Raw genomic sequence first — 9,582 nt, forward strand, 5'->3', positions numbered from 1 at the left:
CACTAGATGTTGGAACATTGCTGCTATAACAGCCTCCACTCTTCTGGGAAGGCTTTCCACTAGATGTTGGAACATTGCTGCTATAACAGCCTCCACTCTTCTGGGAAGGCTTTCCACTAGATGTTGCAACATTGCTGTTATAACAGCCTCCACTCTTCTGGGAAGGCTTTCCACTAGATGTAGGAACATTGCTGCTATAACAGCCTCCACTCTTCTGGGAAGGCTCTCCACTAGATGTTGGAACATTGCTGCTATAACAGCCTCCACTCTTCTGGGAAGGCTTTCCACTAGATGTTGGAACATTGCTGCTATAACAGCCTCCACTCTTCTGGGAAGGCTTTCCACTAGATGTTGCAACATTGCTGTTATAACAGCCTCCACTCTTCTGGGAAGGCTTTCCACTAGATGTAGGAACATTGCTGCTATAACAGCCTCCACTCTTCTGGGAAGGCTCTCCACTAGATGTTGGAACATTGCTGCTATAACAGCCTCCACTCTTCTGGGAAGGCTTTCCACTAGATGTTGGAACATTGCTGCTATAACAGCCTCCTCTCTTCTGGGAAGGCTTTCCACTAGATGTTGGAACATTGCTGCTATAACAGCCTCCTCTCTTCTGGGAAGGCTTTCCACTAGATGTTGGAACATTGCTGCTATAACAGCCTCCAGTCTTCTGGGAAGGCTTTCCACTAGATGTAGGAACATTGCTGCTATAACAGCCTCCACTCTTCTGGGAAGGCTTTCCACTAGATGTTGGAACATTGCTGCTATAACAGCCTCCACTCTTCTGGGAAGGCTTTCCACTAGATGTTGGAACATTGCTGCTATAACAGCCTCCACTCTTCTGGGAAGGCTTTCCACTAGATGTTGGAACATTGCTGCTATAACAGCCTCCATTCTTCTGGGAAGGCTTTCCACTAGATGTTGGAACATTGCTGCTATAACAGCCTCCACTCTTCTGGGAATGCTTTCCACTAGATGTTGGAACATGGCACAGCATGAACGAGGACAGATAACGACTCTACACTACAGCAACAACAAGACAGACCATAATACAAGCAGCACGAAGTGACAGACCAATCAGCATCCTACGTTACTGGGTTCCCATAACAACTACGTCCATGACGGAGTCCTTGAAACCTGAGACGGAGACTAAACTTTCCAGCGTTTAGTGGTGTGTGTGTGTCGCCTGTGTCTGTGTCTGTGTCTGTGTGTGTGTGTGTGTGTGTGTGTGTGTGTGTGTGTGTGTGTGTGTGTGTGTGTGTGTGTGTGTGTGTGTGTGTGTGTGTGTGTGTGTGTGACCAGCCTATGTTTTTATACAGCACCTCAATAACACTGTCGCCTGTCTATCTGTCTGTCTCTTCTCCCAGGATCTCTCCAGATCATTCTGGATCTCTCTCTCCTCGCCCCTATAGTGGATTTGGATGTGGGATAGTGATCCCAGACTCCTGGACCACACACCTCCGGCGCTTCTTCAGCCAGCAGGAGTATCTTCTAGTGCGACACCCACACCGTCAGCTGGTTCACAGTGGCTACTACTGGGGATGGGGGATTCAGTGGAGGGCTCTCTTCTGTATGATGGTCAGAGACACTCTGGCAGGAACCACAGTGGAACCATCGCAGAACCACACGGCACCCACGCAGAACCAGGACGGAACCCAGCAGCTTCCAGGGAAACCCTAGAACACGTAGAACAACAGAACCGCGTTCGAGAACAACAGAACCAACTCCTAGAACTCGAGAACTTCGAACTCTTAGGTCAAGAGAATGAACTCTTAGAACAACAGAACCTAGAACATCAGATCCAACTCTTAGAACTAGAGAATACGGTCCAGACGAGCACAGACAACCGGACCACACCTCCAGACAAGACCAGTTCTGGCGGTGCCCTCCATCCCTGGTGGCCTCAACAGAGCAGCTTTAAAGCTACTAGACCCAGTGTCCCTCTCCCCTCGCCAAGCCCCAGTGTCCCTCTCCGCTGGCCAAGCCCCAGTGTCCCTCTCCCCTGGCCAAGCCCCAGTGTCCCTCTCCCCTGGCCAAGCCCCAGTGTCCCTCTCCCCTGGCCAAGCCCCAGTGTCCCTCTCCCCTGGCCAAGCCCCAGTGTCCCTCTCCCCTGGCCAAGCCCCAGTGTCCCTCTCCCCTGGCCAAGCCCCAGTGTCCCTCTCCCCTGGCCAAGCCCCAGTGTCCCTCTCCCCTGGCCAAGCCCCAGTGTCCCTCTCCCCTGGCCAAGCCCCAGTGTCCCTCTCCCCTCGCCAAGCCCCAGTGTCCCTCTCCCCTGTCCAAGCCCCAGTTTCCCTCTCCCCTGGCCAAGCCCCAGTGTCCCTCTCCCCTGGCCAAGCCCCAGTGTCCCTCTCCCCTGGCCAAGCCCCAGTGTCCCTCTCCCCTGGCCAAGCCCCAGTGTCCCTCTCCCCTGGCCAAGCCCCAGTGTCCCTCTCCCCTGGCCAAGCCCCAGTGTCCCTCCCCCCTGGCCAAGCCCCAGTGTCCCTCTCCCCTGCCTCGGACCTCTTCTCCACTTGCCCGATCCGATCCCAGACTCCTGGACCACACACCTCCGGCCCTTCTTCAGCCAGCAGGAGTATCTTCTAGTGCGACACACACACTGTCAGCTGGTTCACAGTGGCTACTACTGGGGCCCTATGGAGATGGAGGAGGCCCACCGCACCCTGCAACTCACACCGCCTGGGAGCTTCCTCATCAGGTATACACCGTACCCTGCTACACACACACCGCCTGGGAGCTTCCTCCTCAGCTATACACCACACCCTGCTACACACACCGCCTGGGAGCTTCCTCATCAGGTATACACCACACCCTGCTACACACACCGCCTGGGAGCTTCCTCATCAGGTATACACCGCACCCTGCTACACACACACCGCCTGGGAGCTTCCTCATCAGGTATACACCACACCCTGCTACACACACCGCCTGGGAGCTTCCTCATCAGGTATACACCGCACCCTGCTACACACACCGCCTGGGAGCTTCCTCATCAGCTATACACCACACCCTGCTACACACACACCGCCTGGGAGCTTCCTCCTCAGCTATACACCACACCCTGCTACACACACCGCCTGGGAGCTTCCTCATCAGGTATACACCGCACCCTGCTACACACACCGCCTGGGAGCTTCCTCATCAGCTATACACCACACCCTGCTACTGACACACCACCTGGGAGCTTCCTCATCAGGTATACACCGCACCCTGCTACACACACCGCCTGGGAGCTTCCTCATCAGCTATACACCACACCCTGCTACTGACACACCGCCTGGGAGCTTCCTCATCAGGTATACACCGCACCCTGCTACACACACCGCCTGGGAGCTTCCTCATCAGGTATACACCGCACCCTGCTACACACACCGCCTGGGAGCTTCCTCGTCAGGTATACTCCGCACCCTGCTACACACACCGCCTGGGAGCTTCCTCATCAGGTATACACCACACACACACTGCCTGGGAGCTTCCTCATCAGGTATACTCTGCACCCTGCTACACACACTGCCTGGGAGCTTCCTCATCAGGTATACACCACACACACACACACACACCGCCTGGGAGCTTCCTCATCAGGTATACACCGCACCCTGCTACACACACCACCTGGGAGCTTCCTCATCAGGTATACACCGCACCCTGCTACACACACCGCCTGGGAGCTTCCTCATCAGCTATACACCACACCCTGCTACTGACACACCGCCTGGGAGCTTCCTCATCAGGTATACACCGCACCCTGCTACTGACACACCGCCTGGGAGCTTCCTCATCAGGTATACACCGCACCCTGCTACACACACACCGCCTGGGAGCTTCCTCATCAGCTATACACCACACCCTGCTACTGACACACCACCTGGGAGCTTCCTCATCAGGTATACACCGCACCCTGCTACACACACCGCCTGGGAGCTTCCTCATCAGCTATACACCACACCCTGCTACTGACACACCGCCTGGGAGCTTCCTCATCAGGTATACACCGCACCCTGCTACTGACACACCGCCTGGGAGCTTCCTCATCAGGTATACACCGCACCCTGCTACTGACACACCGCCTGGGAGCTTCCTCATCAGGTATACACCACACACACACACCGCCTGGGAGCTTCCTCGTCAGGTATACTCCGCACCCTGCTAAACACACCGCCTGGGAGCTTCCTCATCAGGTATACACCACACACACACACACCGCCTGGGAGCTTCCTCATCAGGTATACAAACAAGCACAGCCCCCCCTTGCTGTTCCGTCCTGTGTAACGTTGTGCTGTCGTGTGGTTGTGTGGTTGCCAGGGACAGCAGTCAGCCGGACGTCTTCTTCACCCTCAGTTACCACGGCGACCGGGGGCCCGTCAGTGTCCGCGTCCTCCTGACCAGTCAGAGTTTCCGCCTCAACGGCAGTAACAAGGCCTTTGATTCGTTGTTCTCCTTGCTGCGGTTCTACGTGGAGTCGTCCCATAGGCGGCTGCGGAGGGCGTGGCGCAGGGAGCGACCCATGACCTTACAGCAGCTGTGTAGGGGACGGATCGTGGAGTTGTACGGAGCGGAGAGGATAGATTCACTACCTGGGCTTAACCAGGTGGTCATACAGTATCTACAGGACTATCCTTATTGTATATAGACACACCCTCCTACCGGAGAGTTTGGGGCACCACTTCCGTTTCAACAGACTGAAACTCTCTGAACGGTACTGACCCGAAACTACAATGGAGTGGAGCCCCAGAAAACAGAATTGGAATTTGCTGTTTTTACACTCTCTGTCTCTGTTCTGGTTCTGTGGTTCTGTCTCTGGTCTGGTTCTGTCTCTGTTCTGTGGTTCTTATCTGTGTGGTTCTGTCTCTGGTCTGGTTCTATGGTTCTGTCTCTGGTCTGTGGTTCTGTCTCTGGTCTGTGGTTCTTATCTGTGGCGTTCTGTCTCTGGTCTGGTTCTGTGGTTCTGGTCTCTCTGTGATTCTGTCTCTTGGGCCAGTTCTAGGCTGGTCATGTTATGTACTGTAGTTCTGGTCTGTGGTTCTGAAGGTTCAGTGGGTTGGTTTCCCACACCTTATTCTAAAATGGATTTAAAAAATGTTTCCCTCAACAATCTACACACAATACCCCATAATGACATCACAATACCCCATAATGACATCACAATACCACATAATGACATCACAATACCACATAATGACATCACAATACCACATAATGACATCACAATACCCCATAATGACATCACAATACCACATAATGACATCACAATACCCCATAATGACATCACAATACCACATAATGACATCACAATAACCCATAATGACATCACAATACCCCCATAATGACAAAGCGAAAACAGGCTTTTAGAATTTTGGGCAAAAAAATAAAACAGATACCTTATTTACATAAGTATTCAGACCCTTTTACTACCATGAGACTTGAAATTGAGCTCAGGTGCATCCTGTTTACATTGATCATCCTTGAGATGTTTCTACGACTTGATTGGAGTCCACCGTCTCAAATGGAAGAAGTTTAGAACCACCAAGACTTCCTAGAGCCGCCCGCCCAGACAAACTGACCAATCAGGGGAGAAAGGCCCTTGGTCAGTCTTTACTCACGACATGCTACATGCTATTGAGTCTTTGCTAACGAGTGGTCCTTCTGTAGCTCAGTTGGTAGAGCATGGCGCTTGTAACGCCAGGGTAGTGGGTTCGATTCTCGGGACCACCCATACGTAGAATGTATGCACACATGACTGTAAGTCGCTTTGGATAAAAGCGTCTGCTAAATGGCATATATTATTATTATTATTATTATTATATTAACGACATGCTACATGCTATTGAGTCTTTACTAGCGACATGCTACATGCTATTGAGTCTTTACTAGCGACATGCTACATGCATTTGAGTCTTTATTAGCGACATGCTACATGCTATTGAGTCTTTACTAGCGATATGCTACATGCTATTGAGTCTTTACTAGCGACATGCTACATGCTATTGAGTCTTTACTAGCGACATGCTACATGCTATTGAGTCTTTACTAGCGACATGCTACATGCATTTGAGTCTTTACTAGCGACATTCTACATGCTATTGAGTCTTTACTAGCGACATGCTACATGCTATTGAGTCTTTACTAGCGACATGCTACATGCTATTGAGTCTTTACTAGCGACATGCTACATGCTATTGAGTCTTTACTAGCGACATGCTACATGCTATTGAGTCTTTACTAACGACATGCTACATGCTATTGAGTCTTTACTAGCGACATGCTACATGCTATTGAGTCTTTACTAGCGACATGCTACCTGCTATTGAGTCTTTACTAGCGATATGCTACATATATTTGAGTCTTTACTAGCGATATTCTACATGCATTTGAGTCTTTACTAGCGACATGCTACATGCTATTGAGTCTTTACTAGTGAAATGCTACATGCTATTGAGTCTTTACTAGCGATATGCTACATGTATTTGAGTCTTTACTAGCGACATGCTACATGCTATTGAGTCTTTACTAGCGACATGCTACATGCTATTGAGTCTTTACTAGCGACATGCTACATGCATTTGAGTCTTTACTAGCGACATGCTACATGCTATTGAGTCTTTACTAGCGACATGCTACATGCTATTGAGTCTTTACTAGCGACATGCTACATGCTATTGAGTCTTTACTAGCGACATGCTACATGGTATTGAGTCTTTACTAGCGACATGCTACATGCTATTGAGTCTTTACTAGCGACATGCTACATGCTATTGAGTCTTTACTAGCGACATGCTACATGGTATTGAGTCTTTACTAGCGACATGCTACATGCTATTGAGTCTTTACTAGCGACATGCTACATGCTATTGAGTCTTTACTAGCGACATGCTACATGCTATTGAGTCTTTACTAGCGACATGCTACATGGTATTGAGTCTTTACTAGCGACATGCTACATGCTATTGAGTCTTTACTAGCGATATGCTACATGTATTTGAGTCTTTACTAGCGATATGCTACATGCATTTGAGTCTTTACTAGCGACATGCTACATGCTATTGAGTCTTTACTAGCGATATGCTACATGCTATTGAGTCTTTACTAGCGATATGCTACATGTATTTGAGTCTTTACTAGCGATATGCTACATGCTATTGAGTCTTTACTAGCAACATGCTACATGCTATTGAGTAAAGCCAGAGTGTCTATGTATGTGCTCTAACCGCTAGGCTACCTGCCGCCCCAGAGCGACCTGTCAGAAGAAGGACAGAGTTTTACCTTGTCAGCTCAGGGATAATATCCAGCAATCTCTCGGTTACTGTCCTACCGCTCTAACCGCTAGGCTACCTGCCGCCCCAGAGCTACCTGTCTAACAGAACACAGTGTTCTTTAATGGAAGCCTGTACAACAAAATCAAGGTGGAATCAGGAATTCCCCAGGGCAGCTGTTTGGCACCTTCTTTTTCAATCTTTACCAACAACATGCCAATGACATTTGAGTAAAGCCAGTGAGTCTATGTATGTGGATGACTCAACACTGTACACGTCAGCTACTACAGCGACTGAAATGACTGCAACACTTAACATAGAGCTGCAGTTAGTTTCAGAATGGGTGGCAAGGAATAAGTTAGTCCTCTAAATATTTCCAAAACTTAAAAGCGTTTTTATTTTGGACAAATCACTCACTAAACCCTTAAACCTCAACTACCTCTCGTATTGAGTAATGAGTCATGTGGAAATTGAGCAAGTTGAGCTGACTAAACTGCTTGTAGCGTGAAACTGAAACAGTAACTCAGGCCACTTTAATAATGTTTACATATCTTACTCCCTCTATCACATGTATCACATGATATATACTGCATTTTATACCACCGTTGAGGAAGAGTCAAAGCAGAGCAACCAGGAAGTAATTACCACTAGGAAACCAGTAGGCGGCGCAGTAACTCACTGCTCTCTGACATCTTGTCAATTATATCATCTTTGTCAAGTCAGGAAGTAATTACCGCCTGTTGATGAAGCGTCCTAGCATAGCAGAGCAACCAGGAAGTAATTACCACTAGGAAACCAGTAGGCGGCGCAGTAACTCACTGCTCTCTGACATCTTGTCAATTATATCATCTTTGTCAAGTCAGGAAGTAATTGCCGCTGGTAACAATATGATTGTCGGCCATGTTTTCTCGAGTTATATGCAGCTTCGTGTGTCTTGTGTCCTCTGTAGCTGAGCCCACATTTACCAACAACTTTAACTACATCCATCACACGTTCCGTGACCTGCCTGCCTCCTCTTTCTGACCTGGTCTCGTTGAACTGACATTATCACTCAGAAGGGTACGGATGTCTGCTCTGCTCTGAGGGAAAAAGGCTTCTGTCCTTTCTCTATGGGTCTTCTCTCATGTTCCTGTCCTCTCTGATGGGTGTGTTTCCAGGCCTCCTTTCTCTATGGGTCTTCTCTCATGTTCCTGTCCTCTCTGATGGGCGTGTTTCCAGGCCTCCTTTCTCTATGGGTCTTCTCTCATGTTCCTGTCTCTGATGGGAGTGTTTCCAGGTCTCCTTTCTCTATGGGTCTTCTCTCATGTTCCTGTCCTCTCTGATGGGCGTGTTTCCAGGCCTCCTTTCTCTATGGGTCTTCTCTCATGTTCCTGTCTCTGATGGGCGTGTTTCCAGGCCTCCTTTGACAAATGCACTACCACTGGCTGAAGGTTTTTGTGAATGACAAGACACACTGAGCAGAACAAGGAGTGAGTTACTTCATTGTAGGTCGGCCATTTTCTGTTTGTGACATCTTTGGAGTGGAATACGTTGGGAATGACTCTTTCCACTTTCCCTATACTGGGCTTTGAACCTCTCTGTCTCTCAGTCTCTCTGTCTCTCTCTCTCTCTCTCTCTCTCTCTCTCTCTCTCTCTCTCTCTCTCTCTCTCTCTCTCTCTCTCTCTCTCTCTCTCTCTCTCTCTCTCTCTCTCTCTCTCTCTCTCTCTCTCTCTCTCTCTCTCTCTCTCTCTCTCTCTCTCTCTCTCTCTCTCTCTCTCTCTCTCTGTCTCTCTCTGTCTCTCTCTCTCTCTCTGTCTCTCTCTGTCTCTCTGTCTCTCTCTGTCTCTCTCTCTCTCTGTCTCTCTCTGTCTCTCCACCTCTCTCTCTCTCTGTCTCTGTCTCTCCACCTCTCTCTCTCTCTCTCTCTCTCTCTCTCTCTCTCTCTCTCTCTCTCTCTCTCTCTCTCTCTCTCTCTCTCTCTCTCTCTCTCTCTCTCTCTCTCTCTCTCTCTCTCTCGCTCTCTCTCTCTCTCTCTGTGTCTCTCTCTCTCTCTCTGTCTCTCTCTCTCTCTCTCTCTCTCTCTCTCTCTGCACATCTGGTTGCTCTGCAGAATGATATTAACATTGTAAATAACATTATAATAAATTGTAAATAACTTAAACTTGTATTATTTGTGCAAGTCATTGATTGTATGTCTCCCCCCGATTACAGTCCTACTGATAATCTCATAAATAAAGCAGATATGCATCTAAAATCATAGCGTACAGGTCTGTTAATTTGGAGTGGCCTCTTAGTTTTTTAACCCAGAGCTTTATGTTATGACTGTAACTTGTAATGCTGGTACTAATGGTGCTA

The 9,582-nt window shown here is 49.0% G+C and overlaps 1 pseudogene; it reads left to right on the forward strand.

The window, feature by feature from the left end:
* The first annotated feature begins 1,443 nt into the window (after positions 1-1,443).
* On the forward strand, positions 1,444-6,291 carry LOC127923745 (homeobox protein ESX1-like; annotated as a pseudogene).
* The last annotated feature ends 3,291 nt before the right edge of the window (positions 6,292-9,582 follow it).

Source organism: Oncorhynchus keta, unplaced genomic scaffold, assembly GCF_023373465.1.
Source record: "Oncorhynchus keta strain PuntledgeMale-10-30-2019 unplaced genomic scaffold, Oket_V2 Un_contig_3171_pilon_pilon, whole genome shotgun sequence".
Lineage (NCBI taxonomy): Eukaryota > Metazoa > Chordata > Actinopteri > Salmoniformes > Salmonidae > Oncorhynchus > Oncorhynchus keta.